We start from the raw sequence: 13,018 nt of genomic DNA on the forward strand, positions 1-13,018 counted from the left end.
ATTCTTGATATTGACTTTTTTTTTGATATTGACTTTTAAAAACTTTTTTTTTTTTGGCATTTTTTTCTCTTGATCACACTTGCCAAAGATTTGTCTTTTTTATTGATTTATTTCAAATAACCAGTCTTCAGTTGTAGTCATCATTTCTGTTTTAAAATTTTTAATTTGCAGTTTTTGTTTTTACTGATTTGACATGTTTCTTCTAATATGTTTGGTCTATAGTTTTTATTTGTTTGTTTTAACTTGAGTTTAAAATTTGTTTCATTAATTTTTAATCTTTCTAATAAATTCATTTAAGGCTAGAAATTATTCTCTTAGTCTATGTTTGGCTGCTAATCACAGGATTTGAAATATAGTGGTCTTGCTTTTATTTATTCCTAAACATATTTTCTTACTTATAGTTTTAAAAAACCCACTTAATGTAAAATTTGCCATATTAAGTACTGTTAAGTATGTATTGTTAAGTATATTAACATATTGTGAAAGAGACCTCCAGAACTTGATCATCTTGCAAATCTGCAACTCTATACCTATTAAGCAACTCTGGTAACCACCACTCTACTTTTTCTTTTTCTATGAGCCATGAAATTAAAAGACGCTTACTCCTTGGAAGGAAAGTTATGACCAACCTAGATAACATATTCAAAAGCAGAGACATTACTTTGCCAACAAAGGTCCGTCTAGTCAAGGCTATGGTTTTTCCTGTAGTCACGTATGGATGTGAGAGTTGGACTGTGAAGAAGGCTGAGCGCTGAAGAATTGATGCTTTTGAACTGTGGTGTTGGAGAAGACTCTTGAGAGTCCCTTGGACTGCAAGGAGATCCAACCAGTCCATTCTGAAGGAGATCAGCCCTGGGATTTCTTTGGAAGGAATGATGCTAAAGCTGAAACTCCAGTACTTTGGCCACCTCATGCGAAGAGTTGACTCATTGGAAAAGACTCTGATGCTGGGAGGGATTGAGGGCAGGAGGAGAAGGGGACGACAGAGGATGAGATGGCTGGATGGCATCACTGACTCGATGAACGTGAGTCTGGGTGAACTCCGGGAGTTGGTGATGGACAGGGAGGCCTGGCGTGCTGGGATTCATGGGGTCGCAAAGAGTCGGACACGACTGAGCGACTGATCTGATCTGATGATTTTGACTAATTTAGATACCTACGTGGAATCATGCAGTATTTATCTTTTTCTGATAACTTATTTTATTTAGCATAATGTGGTCAAGGTCCTGTCACATGCTGCACATGTGACAGCACTTTCTTCCTTTTAAGGCTGAATAGCATTATATGTATGCACCACATTTTGCTTTTGCATTTATACGTTAATGAACATGTGAATTGCTTTTACCTCTTGACTACTGTGAATAGTGCTTCTCCATACATGGGTGTGAAAAAAATCTCTTCAGCACCCTGATTTCAGTTCTTCTGAATACCTATCTAGAAGTGGGATTGCTAGATTGCATATCAGTTCTATTTTGAGGAATCTCTATATTGTTTTCCACAGTGATTATACCACTTTACAATTCCACTAAGAGTGCACAGGAGTGTCAGCTTCTATGCATGCTTGCTAATACATGTTATCTTCTCTTTCTTTTTTCTAGTAATTGTCATCTTAATGGCTCTGAGGTGGTATTTCACTGTGGTTTTGTTTTGCACTTCTATGATGGTTAATGATGTTGAGAATATTTTCATATGCTTGTTGGCCATTGTATATCATCTTTGAAAAAAATGTCTATCCAAATTCTTTGCCCATTTTTAATTGGATTATTAAGATTTTTTTCTTGTTGAGTTATAGGAGTTCTTTTTATATTCTGAGCACTAGACTCTCATCACAAATATGACTTACAAATGTCTTCTTCCACTCTTTATGTTTTTTTTAAACTCTGTTGATTATGTCTTTTGATGCACAAAAATTTTAAACCTTGAGGTAATCCCTTATGTCTATTTTTGCTTTTGTTGCCTGTGCTTTCAATGTCATATCTAAGAAATCATTGAGCCTAATGTCATAAAGCTTTTCACTAATGTTTTCTTTAGAGAGTCCTATAGTTTTAAGTCTTACACTTAGGTATTTAATCCATTTGAGTTAATTTTTTTATATAATGTAAAGTAAGGGTTCAACCTCATTCTTTTGCATGGGGATATTCCATTTTCCTTCTATTATTTGTTGAAAAGAGTATATTTTCCTCACTTACTGGACTTGACACTCTTGTTGAAGATCACTTGACCATACATGTGAAGAGTTATTTCTACAGTTTCTCTTCTATTCATTGATTTATGTATCTGTCTTTTTGCCAATATCACACTGTTTTTTTTTTGATTACTGTGCCTTTGTAGTATGTTTTGAAATCAGGAAGTATTAGACTTTGAACTTTGTTTCTTTTTTTTTTTTTAATTGTTTGGCTATTCCATGTCTCTTGAGATAGCATGAATTTTAGGATTTATTTTTTTAAATCTACAAAGAAGGTCATTGAAATTTTGAGACTGATCACATTGAATCTGTGAATTACCTTAAGTAGTACAAATAGCTTAACAATATTAAGTTTTTCAACCCATGAGCATGGGATGCCTTTCCATTTATTTGTGTTTCCTTTCATTTTTTTCACAGTGTTTTGTAGTTTATGGTGTACCAAGTTTTCATCTCTCTGGTTAGGTTTATTACTAGATATGTTATTCTTTTTTAATGCCATAGCAAATAGATTTGTTTTCTTAATTTTCTTTTTATAATTGAAGCTTAATTGATTTACAATGCTATATTATTTTTCAGGTGTATAGCATAGTGGTTCAATATTTGTATAGATTAAACTCCATTTAAAAGTATTATAAAATATTGCCTATATTCCCTGTATTATACAGTATAACCTTGTAGCTTATTTATTTTATACATAGTAGTTTATACCTCACATTTCCCTATTGTTATCTTGTCTCTTTTCTCTCTCACTGGTAGCCACTAGTTTGTTCACTATATCTGTGAGTCTATTTCTGTTTCATTATATTTATTCATTTGTTTATTTTTTATATTACATATATAAGTGAATTCATATTTGTGTTTCTCCACCTGACCTATTTCACTAGGTATAATGGCCTCCAGGTCCTTGTTGTTGCAAAAAGGAAACATCTTTCTTTATTATGGATGAGCAACACACGTATATAAACATATGGAATACATATGTATGTATATATTGAAATTGTCTTCTTCTATATCCATTCACCTGTTGATGGACACTTAGGTTGCTTCTGTATCTTGGCTCCTGTAAATATTGCTGTTATAAACATTGGGGTGCATGTATCTTTTTGAATTAGTGTTTTCATTTTCTTTGGATATGTGTCCCAGGATGGAATTTCTCAGTCACATAGTAGTTGATTTTTCAGTTTTTGAGGAAACTTCATGCTGGTTTCCATAGAGGCTATACCAATTAACATTCCCACCAACAGTGTATAGAGTTCCTTTTCCTTCGCATCCTTGCTAACATTTGTTGTCTGTGATCTTTTTGATGACAATCATCAAATAGGCAGATGTGTGGTGATATCACATTGTGGTTTTGATTTGCATTTCTATGGTAATTAGCAATCTTGAGCATCTTTTTATGTACCTGTTGGCCATCTGTACGTCTTCTCTGGAAAAAAGTGTCTATTCAGGTCTACTGCTCAATTTTTAAGTGGGTTGTTGGGGGGTTTTCTTGATATACAGTTATATGAGCTGTTTATATATTGTATCAGCCAAAAGGTTTGTTCGGGTTTTCCCATAAAATGGTTCTAGTGGCACTTAGTTGCCGTTAATGTCATTTGAAACAATTTTGTTAGAGTTTATTATGACAGCTGTCATATCAGCATTCGTGAAAAACTTTTCAAAATTGGTGAATTTTGGGGTAACCATTTTAACACTGAAGATGAAAGAAAAAAGCAACATTTTAGCGTATTATGTTTTATTATTTCAAGAAAGGTAAAGACACAACTGAAACACAAAAAAAGACTTGTGTAATGAATGGATAATGTGCTGTGACTCATCAAACATGTCAAAAGTAGTTTGTGAAGTTTAATGCTATTGATTTCTTGCTGGATGATGTTCAATGGTCGGATAGACCAGTTGAATTTGATAGCAATCAAATAAAGAAATTAATTGAGAATAATCAATCTTATACCACATGGGAGATAGCCAATATACTCAAAATATGCAGGTCAAGTGTTGAAAATTATTTGCACCAGTTTGGTTATGTTAATTACTTTGACGTTTGGGTTCCATATAAGTTAAGCAAAAAAAAAAAAAACCCTTCCTGACCATATTTCTTGTTGCAATTCTCTACTTAAACATAATGATGATGTTATGATTATCATTTATCACCATTTTAAAAACAAATTGTGACAGGCAATGGAAAGTAGATACTGTATAGTAATACAGAATGGAAGAGATCATGGAGCAAAGTGAAATGAACCATCACCAACTACACCAAAAGTAGGTCTTCAGCCAAAGAAGGTGATGTGTATATGTTAAAATTGGAAAGGAATCCTCTATTACGAACTCCTTCCAGAAAATCAAATGATTGATTCCAGCAAGTACTGCTCCAAATTAGACCAACTGAAAGCAGCACTCAACAAAAAGCATCCAGAACTAGTCCACAGAAAATGCAGAATCTTCCATCAGTAACACAAGACTGCAAATTTCTTTGATGTGCTTAGTTGCTTCAGCCATGTCTGACTCTTTGTGATCCTATAGACTACAGCCAGCCAGGCCCCTCTGTTCATGGAATTCTCCATGCAGAAAACTGGAATGGGTAGCAATTCCTTTCTCCAGGGGATCTTCCCAACCCAAAAATTGAACGGGGTTTCCTGCATTGCAGGTGGATTCTTTACCAGCTGAGCTATCAGGGAAGCCCATTTCTTTGATGACCAGCTAAAAACCATTACAGCTTGGCTGGGAAGTTCTGATTCATCCACCACATTCATCACACATTGCAACTTTGGAAATCAATTTATTTCGGTCTTTACAAAATTCTCTTAATGGAAAAAATTTCAATTCCCTGGACAACTGTAAAAGACACTTGGAACAACTCTTTGCTCAGTAAGATAAAAATTTGGGGAAGATGGAATTATAAAGTTGCCTGAAAAGTGGTAGACAAAATGATGAATATATTGTTCAATAAAGTTCTTGGTGAAAATTTAAAAATGTGTCTTTTATTTTTACTTAAAAGCTGAAGGAAATTTTTGGCCAACCCGATATTTTAGATTAACCCCGTATCAGACATATCATTGTCAAATATTTCCTCCCATTCAGCAGATTGTTTTTTCATTTGTTGATGGTTCCCTTTGCTGTACAATAGCTTTTAAGTTTAATTTGGTCTCATTTATTCATCCTTGCTTTTGTTTTCTTTCCCTGAAGAGACAGATCCAAAAACATGTTGCTACTAGCTATGTCAAAGGGCATTCTGCTTATGTTTTCTTATAGAAGTTTTATGGCTTCTGGTCTTACATTTAGATCTTTAATCCACATTGAGTTTATTTTGTATGTGGTATGAGAAAATGTTCTAATTTTATTCTTTTACATGTAGGTGTTCAATTCTCCCAGCACCACTTATTGCAGAGACTGTCCTTTATTGTATAGTTCTGTCTCCTTTGTCATAGGTTAATTGACGTAAGTGCTTGAGCTTATCTCTGGGCTCTTTATTCTGTTCCATTAATCTACTGTTTTGTAGTTTTGTTAGAGTCTGAAGTCAAAGAGTGTGATGGTGCGAGACGGTGCTGGAGATGGAGGGGCTGGAGGCAGAGTCAGGTATGAGTCTGTCTAGTTCTCCTATTCTCAGTGTCTGTCACTGCACTATTGGTGGCAGAGTCGGGTCCCAAGGTGCTAGAGCAGGAGCCCTGAGGGTCATGTCTGAGCTGGTTCCACTTCCTATAGGTATGCCCTCTCCCCACTCTCAGCAATGGCATACTTTTTTTTTTTTTTAGTTGTCTTATTTATTTTTGGTCGTGCTGGGTCTTTGTTGCTGTGCTTGGGCTTTCTCTAGTTGTGGCAAGTGGGGACTAATCTCAAGTTACAGTGTGAGGACTTCTCATTGCAATGGCTTCTCTTATTGCAAAGCACAGGAGCTAGGCATGCAGGCTTCATTGGTTGTGGCTTGCAGGCTCTAGAGCACAGGCTGTAGAGCCTAGGCAAATGGGCTTAGTTATCCCATGGCATGTGGAATCTTTCCAGACCAGGGATTGAACTCCCATCCCCTGCATTGGCAGGCGGATTCTTAACCACTGGACCACCAGGCAAGTCCAATGGCACCTTTTTGATTCCTTATTCAACCTCCTAACTCATTATTAATCTGCTCAAATTTTCTATTTCTTCATGATTCAGATTTGATATGTTATGTGTTTTTAGGAATTATCCATTTCTTCTAGGTTTAATTTATATAAATAATTGTTCATAATATTCTTTTTATCAAAAAAGAATATTTTTATTTCTGTAGCATCATTTGTAATATCTCCTCTTTCATTTCTGATTTTAGTTATTGGAGTATTTCCCTGCACATGGAATCTTTGATCTTTGTTGTGGCATGCAAACTATTGGTTGTGACATGTGGAATCTAGTTCCCTGACCAGGTATCAAACCCCAGCCCCCTGCATTGAGAGCACAGTTTTAGCCACTGGACCACCAAGGAAGTCCCTTGAATATTCTTTTTTATTCTTAGTTAATCTAGCTAAGAGTTTATCAATTTTGTTAATCTTTCAAAAGCTTAGCTCAATTTTGTTAATTTTTTCTATTCTCTATTTCATTTATCTCTTCTCTCATCTTTGTATTTCCTTGCTTCTGCTAGCTTTGGTTATTTTTCAATTATTTATTTACTTATTTTTGGCTGCACTGGGTCTTTGCTGCTGCACTGGGTTTCTCTAGTCATGGCGAGCAGGGTCTACTCTAGTTACGGTGCACTGATTTCTCATTGGCGTGGCTTCTTTTATAGCAGAGCACAAGCTCTATAGTATGTGCGCTTCAGGAATTGAGGTGTGTGGACCCTATAGTTGTAGGTGTCTAAAGCCTGGGCTTAGTAATTGTGGCACATGGGCTCAGTTGCTCCACAGCAAGTAGAATCTTCGCAGACCAAGGATTGAAACTGTGTCCCCTGCATTGCAAGGCAGACTCTTAACCACTGGATCATCAGGCAAGTTGTAGCTTTGGGTGTAGTTTCTTTCTCCAGAGTTTTTGTAGGTATAAATTTAGGTTATTAAATTAACTTCTTCTTTTTTGTGTGTGTGTAATAAAGTTTTATTAAAGTATAAAGGAGACAGAGAAAGCTTCTGACGTAGGCATCAGAAGGGGCCTGCTAGTGTTAACAATGAAGTTACATAATCCAAAGAATGTCTGGAGGTTGTAAAGACCTCATCAGATCTACTCCCATAATTTACATTTTAAGATAACACTGTCCTCAGGCAGGATATATCCTTGTAAAGACCAGGTCTACTCCCATAATTAACATTTTAAGATAACAGAAGGTTTAATCCAAAGACTGTCCTTAGGCAGGATACATCATTGTTATATAATCCTAAGGAATGTGGAGAAAGAAAAAAAGTTTGTCCTTTCTTCCTCCTTGAGAATTCCAGACCCCTCTCTCCTTGGGGACCCCCTAGACTCCCTATCAGCCTGCCTAGGAAATGACTCTCTCATTCCCCACTTTACAGCTATAAAATTTCCTCTGCATTGAAAGCAGTGCTGACTGCTTTTCAGTGCACAACACAAGTTTTGGTACACTGCATTTTAATTTTCATTTATCTCAAGATGTTTTCTAATTTCTCTTGTGGTTTATCCTTTGGTCCATTTGTAGCTTAAGAATGTGTTATTTAATTTTCACATATATATGAATTTTTCTGTTTCCCATGTGCTTTTGATTTCTAGTTTTGTTCCATTTGTAATCAGAAAAGATACTTTGTAAAATGTTGGTCTTGAATGTGTTAAGATTTGTTTTATGGCCTAATATGTAATCTTTCATAGAGAATGTTCCAAGTGTACTTGAGAAGAATATATATTCTTTGGGGGAAAATGAATACATGTATGTGTATGGCTGAGTCCCTTCACTGTTCACTTGAAACTATCACAACATTGTTAATAGGCCATACTCCAATACAAAATAAAAAGTTTAAAAAAAACCCGAAAATATATGTTCTGTTGTTATGGTGTTAGAAAGTGCTCTAGTTTCATTCTTTTACAAGTGGTTGACCAGTTTTCCCAGCACCACTTGTTAAAGAGATTGTCTTTAATCCATTGTATATTCTTGCCTCCTTTGTCAAAGATAAGGTGTCCATAGGTGTGTGGATTTATCTCTGGGCTTTCTATTTTGTTCCATTGATCTATATTTCTGTCTTTGTGCCAGTACCATACTGTCTTGATGACTGTGGCTTTGTAGTAGAGCCTGAAGTCAGGCAGGTTGATTCCTCCAGTTCCATTCTTCTTTCTCAAGATTGCTTTGGCTATTCGAGGTTTTTTGTATTTCCATACAAATTGTGAAATTATTTGTTCTAGCTCTGTGAAGAATACCGTTGGTAGCTTGATAGGGATTGCATTGAATCTATAGATTGCTTAGGGTAGTATACTCATTTTCACTATATTGATTCTTCCAATCCATGAACATGGTATATTTCTCCATCTATTAGTGTCCTCTTTGATTTCTTTCACCAGTGTTTTATAGTTTTCTATATATAGGTCTTTAGTTTCTTTAGGTAGATATATTCCTAAGTATTTTATTCTTTTTGTTGCAATGGTGAATGGAATTGTTTCCTTAATTTCTCTATTTTCTCATTATTAGTGTATAGGAATGCAAGGGATTTCTGTGTGTTGATTTTATATCCTGCAACTTTACTATAGTCATTGATTAGCTCTAGTAATTTTCTGGTGGAGTCTTTAGGGTTTTCTATGTAGAGGATCATGTCATCTGCAAACAGTGAGAGTTTTACTTCTTTTCCAATTTGGATTCCTTTTGTTTCTTTTTCTGCTCTGATTGCTGTGGCCAAAACTTCCAAAACTATGTTGAATAGTAATGGTGAAAGTGGGCACCCTTGTCTTGTTCCTGACTTTAGAGGAAATGCTTTCAATTTTTCACCATTGAGGATAATGTTTGCCGTAGGTTTGTCATATATAGCTTTTATTATGTTGAGGTATGTGCCTTCTATTCCTGCTTTCTGGAGAGTTTTTATCATAAATGGATGTTGAATTTTGTCAAAGGCTTTCTCTGCATCTATTGAGATAATCATATGGTTTTTATTTTTCAATTTGTTAATGTGGTATGTTACATTGATTGATTTGTGGATATTGAAAAATCCTTGCATCCCTGGGATAAAGCCCACTTGGTCATGGTGTATGATCTTTTTAATGTGTTGTTGGATTCTGATTGCTAGAATTTTGTTAAGGATTTTTGCATCTATGTTCATCAGTGATATTGGCCTGTAGTTTTCTTTTTTTGTGGCATCTTTGTCAGGTTTTGGTATTAGGGTGATGGTGGCCTCATAGAATGAGTTTGGAAGTTTACCTTCCTCTGCAATTTTCTGGAAGAGTTTGAGTACAATAGGTGTTAGCTCTTCTGTAAAATTTTGGTAGAATTCAACTGTGAAGCCGTCTGGACCTGGGCTTTTGTTTGCTGGAAGATTTCTGATTACAGTTTCAATTTCCGTGCTTGTGATGGGTCTGTTAAGATTTTCTATTTCTTCCTGGTCCAGTTTTGGAAAGTTGTACTTTTCTAAGAATTTGTCCATTTCTTCCACGTTGTCCATCTTATTGGCATATAATTGCTGATAGTAGTCTCTTATGATCTTTTGTATTTCTGTGTTGTCTGTTGTGATCTCTCCATTTTCATTTCTAATTTTATTGATTTGATTTTTCTCCCTTTGTTTCTTGATGAGTCTGGCTAATGGTTTGTCAATTTTGTTTATCCTTTCAAAGAACCAGCTTTTGGCTTTGTTGATTTTTGCTATGGTCTCTTTTGTTTCTTTTGCATTTATTTCTGCCCTAATTTTTAAGATTTCTTTCCTTCTACTAACCCTGGGGTTCTTCATTTCTTCCTTTTCTAGTTGCTTTAGGTGTAGAGTTAGATTATTTATTTGACTTTTTTCTTGTTTCTTGAGGTATGCCTGTATTGCTATGAACTTTCCCCGTAGGACTGATTTTACAGTGTCCCACAGGTTTTGGGTTGTTGTGTTTTCATTTTCATTCATTTCTATGCAAATTTTGATTTCTTTTTTGATTTCTTCTGTGATTTGTTGGTTATTCAGCAGCGTGTTGTTCAGCCTCCATATGTTGGAATTTTTAATAGTTTTTCTCCTGTAATTGAGATCTAATCTTACTGCATTGCGGTCAGAAAAGATGCTTGGAATGATTTCAATTTTTCCGAATTTACCAAGGCTAGATTTATGGCCCAGGATGTGATCTATACTGGAGAAGGTTCTGTGTGCGCTTGAGAAAAAGGTGAAATTCATTGTTTTGGGATGAAATGTCCTATAGATATCAATTAGGTCTAACTGGTCTATTGTATCATTTAAAGTTTGTGTTTCCTTGTTAATTTTCTGTTTAGTTGATCTATCCATAGGTGTGAGTGGGGTATTAAAGTCTCCCACTATTATTGTGTTATTGTTAATTTCTCCTTTCATACTTGTTAGTGTTTGTCTTACATATTGTGGTGCTCCTATGTTGGGTGCATATATATATTTATAATTGTTATACCTTCTTCTTGGATTGATCCTTTGATCATTATGTAGTGACCTTCTTTGTCTCTTTTCACAGCCTATAATATCATATATGAAACGAGTCGCCAGTCCAGGTTCGATGCACGATACTGGATGCTTCGGGCTGGTGCACTGGGACGACCCAGAGGGATGGTATGGGGAGGCGGGAGGGAAGAGGGTTCAGGATGGGGAACACATGTATACCTGTGGCAGATTCATTTTGATATATGGCAAAACCAATACAATTTTGTAAAGTTAAATAAAATAAAATAAAATAAAAAGTCTATTTTATCTGATATGAGTATTGCTACTCCTGCTTTCTTTTGGTCCCTATTTGCATGGAAAATCTTTTTCCAGCCCTTCACTTTCAGTCTGTATGAGTCCCCTGTTTTGAGGTGGGTCTCTTGTAGACAACATATGGGGGAGGGGGGGTCTTGTTTTTGTATCCATTCAGCCAGTCTTTGTCTTTTGGTTGGGGCATTCAACCCATTTACATTTAAGGTAATTATTGATAAGTATGATCCCGTTGCCATATACTTTATTGTTTTGGGTTCGAATTTATGCCCCCTTTTTGTGTTTCCTGTATAGAGAATATCCTTTAGTATTTTTTGGAGAGCTGGCTTGGTGGTGCTGAATTCGCTCAGATTTTGCTTGTCTGTAAAGCTTTTGATTTCTCCTTCGTATTTGAATGAGATCCTTGCTTGGCACAATAATCTGGGCTGTAGGTTATTTTCTTTCATCACTTTAAGTATGTCTTGCCATTCCCTCCTGGCTTGGAGAGTTTCTATTGAAAGATCAGCTGTTATCCTTATGGGAATTCCCTTGTGTGTTATTTGTTGTTTTTCCCTTGCTGCTTTTAATATTTGTTCTTTGTGTTTGATCTTTGTTAATTTGATTAATATGTGTCTTGGGGTGTTTCACCTTGGGTTTATACTGTTTGGGACTCTCTGGGTTTCTTGGACTTGAGTGATTATTTCCTTCCCCATTTTAGGGAAGTTTTCAACTATTATCTCCTCAAGTATTTTCTCATGGTCTTTCTTTTTGTCTTCTTCTTCTGGGACCCCTATGATTCGAATGTTGTAGCATTTAATATTGTCCTGGAGATCTCTGAGATTGTCCTCATTTCTTTTAATTCGTTTTTCTTTTATCCTCTCTGATTCATTTATTTCTACCATTCTATCTTCTAATTCACTAATCCTATCTTCTGCCTCTGTTATTCTACTATTTGTTGCCTCCAGAGTGTTTTGATCTCATTTATTGCATTATTCATTGTATATTGACTCTTTTTTATTTCTTCTAGGTCCTTGTTAAACCTTTCTTACATCTTCTTAATCCTTGTCTCCAGGCTATTTATCTGTGATTCCATTTTGATTTCAAGATTTTGGATCAATTTCACTATCATTATTCGGAGTTCTTTATCAGGTAGATTCCCTATCTCTTCCTCTTTTGTTTGGTTTGGTGGGCATTTATCCTGTTCCTTTACCTGCTGGGAATTCCTCTGTCTCTTCATCTTGTTTAAATTGCTGATTTTGGGGTGTTCTTTCTGTATTCTGGCAGTTTGTGGAGTTCTATTTATTGTGGCGTTTCCTTACTGTGTGTGGGTTTGTACAGGTGGCTTGTCAAGGTTTCTTGGTTAGGGAAGCTTGTTTTGGTGTTCTGGTGGGTGGAGCTGGATTTCTTCTCTCTGGAGTGCAATGAAGTGTCCAGTAATGAGTTATGAGATGTCTATGGTTTTGGGGTGACTTTGGGCAGCCTGTATATTGGAGCTCAGGGCTGTGTTCCTGTGTTGCTGGAGAATTTGCTTGGTATGTCTTGCCCTGGAACTTGTTGGCCCTTGTGTGGTGCTTGGTTTCAGTGTAGGTATGGAGGCATTTGATGAGCTTCTGTCAATTAATGTTCCCTGGAGTCAGGGTTTGGACTTAAGCCTCCTGCTTTCAGTTATCAGTCTTATTTTTACAGTGGTCTCACAACGTCTCCTTCTATGCAGCACCATTGATAAAACATCTCCTTTAGAAGACAATAGGTTGCTTTTCTGGGTGCCTGATGTCCTCTGCTGGCATTCAGAAGTTGTTTTGTGGAATTTACTCGGCGTTTAAATGTTCTTTTGATGAATTTGTGGGGGAGAAAGTGTTCTCCCCGCCCTATTCCTCCACCATCTTCTATTTTATTTATTCTCTTAATCTCTTCCTTTATGTTTCTTTTTCTTTTGTAGTAATTATGCTTTGGTTCCTTCTCATTTCCTTTTGTGTATGTTCTATGGGTGATTTCTTTTGTGAATGCAATTGCATCAAACCTCCTAAAAGTATAACATTCTATTTTAAACTGATAGCAATTT

At 35.9% G+C, this 13,018-nt stretch overlaps 1 long non-coding RNA gene across 2 annotated transcripts; it reads left to right on the plus strand.

The window, feature by feature from the left end:
• Window positions 1-941: 941 nt before the first annotated feature.
• Window positions 942-10,952, plus strand: LOC129645018 (uncharacterized). 2 transcript variants are annotated; one of them, XR_008711123.1, is made up of 4 exons: window positions 942-1,025; window positions 5,685-5,761; window positions 6,486-6,579; window positions 10,742-10,952. It is a non-coding gene; the product is annotated as an uncharacterized LOC129645018 (long non-coding RNA). The 2 variants fall into 2 exon arrangements; XR_008711122.1 differs by lacking the exon at window positions 942-1,025 and having other exon boundaries at window positions 5,606-5,761.
• Window positions 10,953-13,018: the final 2,066 nt, after the last annotated feature.

The sequence above is a fragment of the Bubalus kerabau genome, chromosome 2 (genome assembly GCF_029407905.1).
Source record: "Bubalus kerabau isolate K-KA32 ecotype Philippines breed swamp buffalo chromosome 2, PCC_UOA_SB_1v2, whole genome shotgun sequence".
NCBI classification, from domain to species: domain Eukaryota; kingdom Metazoa; phylum Chordata; class Mammalia; order Artiodactyla; family Bovidae; genus Bubalus; species Bubalus kerabau.